Genomic DNA, 3433 nt, shown 5'->3' with positions numbered 1-3433 from the left:
AATAAATACTTTTATAAATTCTCTTCAAACTATTTAAATTAAAGTTTTTTCAGTTATAATTTCATATTAATAAATTATAGTTATGTTTTAAATAATTTCTTTTATAAATTAAGTTTAAATTTAAAAACTGTAAAAGAATATTATTAATTTTTTATTGAATATTATTATATTTGAAATATAATTGATTAAATATTCTAATGAAAATATTTTACAAATGATTATTTTTATTAAAAAACGTAAAATTAAGTTCTCCAATAAAATTAAAAAATTCTGTATAAATTTACTTCTAAAAATTCTTAATATTATCAATAATATTTTACACAAATTTATTAAATTATCTTCTTTATCATAAATAAAATTTAAATTTAAATTATTGTTTAATGAGATTATTATAATTCGAAATGAATATGAAATCGTAAAAATTTTCTGGTTAATAAATTGGAATTTCTTAACAAACTTATTCTTGATATTAAAAAATTTGCAATTATTAAATCTTTAGAATAAAATCTAACTAAAAACGGAAAACCAATTAATCTAAATAATAAAGAAATAGAAATTAATCCTTCTATTATCATTATGAAATTTTATATTTTGATTATTCTTTAAATAATGAATATAACTACGAACACATATGAGTATTAAAGGTTTAAATATAGCATGAGTAAATAAATGTGAAGAAGCTAAATTATTCAAGTTTAATGATAAAATTCTTACTATAAACCTTAATTGCCTTGAAGTTGAATATGCAATAACTTTTTTAGTATCTAATTCATAATTTGCTGAAATTCCTGACTATAATATCGTTAGTCTTGAAAGAAATGAAATAAAATTTTATATATTTAGTTCTAATAATTCTATATAACGAATTATTACAGAAATTCCACCTGTAACTAATGTTGATGAATGAACTGGAGATGAAACTGGAGTAGGAGCTATTATTGCTATTGGTAATCATGTACAAAAAGGAATTTGTGTACATCTAATAAAAATTATTGAAATAAATGTTATTATTGTAAAATTTATATTATATAATATTAAATTTCAACTTCCAAATATTATTATTACCGAAACTAACGTTAATAATCAACAATCTCCCCCTCCCCTAGAGGCTGCAGGACCTTGTCGTAGGAGACATCCCTGGTATGATCCTGGCGATAGAGAGCGGAGATCAACAGCCAGGGACTCCGCCGCCGGGGCCATAACTGGTCAGTCTCTGGGTCGGGAGGCTCGAGAGCTCGTGCGATAATTTTAGCCGAACCTGCAAACAAGCTGCCCCCATCTCTCACTCAATGGAGGAGTGTTGGGGTGGAAGCACTCTCTCATATGGTGCGAAACACAACACATACACAACTCACTACACCACAACCCAGACACAACACAAAGTATTATACGCATTACACTGTCCAACCATTCTCCCAGCCCCCATGTTTAAATGTAAGAACGAATGGGCATAGTATGAACGGGCTGTGGCCGGTGGCCTGTGGATGATCCCCTCAGACTAACCAAAGGGAGAGTAGCAAACTCCCTGACCGGGCTGATGCGCGATGACCACGTTACGTACCTAACCTCTGCGTCAGTAATATTAGGGAGCGTAAGAACCTAAAGTGGGCAAAGTCCTAGTGAAAGCGCACGTTCAAAGTGGGAATGACCGCTCGCGCACGCACTGTTTTTTTTGGTAGAAGCAGGCTTAGCCGGGCACAGGTATGAAGGATTACCTGGTCAGTATTTCCTTGTACCCGACGTTGCGTAGGGAAAATCGCACACCGTCTAACCTAAGGTTTGGGTCAGGTGTCGAAAGCACCATCCACTCGACAGGGATGACGTTAAACCTCTTGATTCAGCATGGCGCGGGCCTATCCCGTAACTTTTTTCATAGAGTCACTAGATGTCGATAGGGCAGACCATCTGACAAACCGCTTATCGTCTTGGGCATCCATAACTAGGGACAACTCTAGGCGGAAATAGTGGCCACAATGCGATGTGGCTTCCATGACGGGCGAACCGTCTTAAACACAAGAAGACTTACAAAATGATAACTGAAAACAGCCGAAATAACCCATCAACGAGCTCCTAACGCAGGGGCTTTCAGAAGAAAATCGGAGCAGAAGAGGAAGTACCTCGAGCTTTTTGAGCGCCCTCAGCTTGGCGACGAAAGATGCAGAGACCCTCGTAATGGACTCCACAGACACGATTCTGCAGGACATGCAGGAGGAAATCAATAAAATGGAGAAGGTTACGGAGAAACAGAAAAATATCACCATTACAGTAGAAGATGGCCTGAGGGCACTCAACTACCTGCGGACCAAACTCAAATACACCCGAGCTGAGGGCAGAGGTAGAGCTGTTAGGACCCTTAAACGGCGAATAAGAGAAATTAAACAGAGCAGAAAAGAAAAAGAAGGACAACAATAACCAGCAGCCGCCTACCATCCAGCTGATCGACGAGATGGAGCCATAGACGAGCCCGGCTAGAGCAACCCGGTCGGAACAAACGCTAAGCTCAAACCCAGTACGAACACTGAGATACAGGGTGACTTTACGACGGTGGTAAAAAGAAGAAGAATAAGAATAAGAAAAAGAGCAACGGGGGCGAAGAGGCGTTGACGGTGGCTACGAACGAGACCGGGCCGCGCTCAGCCCAAAATGCCTCTCAACAGCCAACATGGTGGGGTGGTGCTATTCCGGCCCACATACGGTCAGACGTTCGCGGACGTAGTACGGACGCTACGAACGGTCAATGACAACGACAACAGGCTCGTTGCTAAGAGCATCATTAAGACGAAGGACGGCTCAGTACTCGTACGTACAAAGTGCGACGGACGCTCGCAGAACGACGTGAACAAACTGGTACGGGATGTGCTGGGAACCAAGGGGCCATACAAAATTTGACCCCAAAAGTGACTTTGGAAATCCTAGACATGGACTGCATCACGGAGGCAGATGAAGTTCGGGACGCCCTGAAAAGGGAATAAGAATCGGCTCCGGAAGGAAAAGTCTCGGTACTCGGCCCAAACATCCGAGGAGTGAGAATGGCTATTTGCGAGCTCGACAGACAAGACGCGACGCACTTCTTCAAAAAAGGACGAATACAGGTAGGGGTCGTCAGTTGCTGAGTGAGGGCCCGTCTTATGATGTCAAGATGCTATGAGTGTCTCGGATACGGGCACCACCGGAACGACTGTACAGGACCGGACAGATGGGACTGCTGTTGGAAATGCGGCAAGCGAGGACACGTAGCTAAGGCCTGCACAGGTGCCCCCAGCTGATTTATCTGCTCACCGCAGGCCGATGGTGGGACAGCTCACGTGCCGAGCACGGCAGCTTGCGTCTCATTCAAGGCGGCTTTGACGAAGGCAAAGACCAGTCAAAGCACCAAACGTACGTAACATGACGACTGTACTCCGAGGCAATTTTAATGGTAGCAGGTTGGCTC

General features: G+C 40.9%; 1 pseudogene; it reads right to left on the bottom strand.

Moving 5' to 3' along the window:
* Positions 1 to 389: 389 nt before the first annotated feature.
* On the bottom strand, positions 390 to 1279 carry LOC108545786 (NADH-ubiquinone oxidoreductase chain 5-like; annotated as a pseudogene).
* Positions 1280 to 3433: the final 2154 nt, after the last annotated feature.

The sequence above is a fragment of the Eufriesea mexicana genome, unplaced genomic scaffold (genome assembly GCF_001483705.2).
Source record: "Eufriesea mexicana isolate 0111107269 unplaced genomic scaffold, ASM148370v2 scaffold4744748272, whole genome shotgun sequence".
NCBI lineage: Eukaryota > Metazoa > Arthropoda > Insecta > Hymenoptera > Apidae > Eufriesea > Eufriesea mexicana.
The sequence above is the reverse complement of the archived record's forward strand: the minus strand, read 5'-3'. Positions and strand labels throughout refer to the sequence as shown.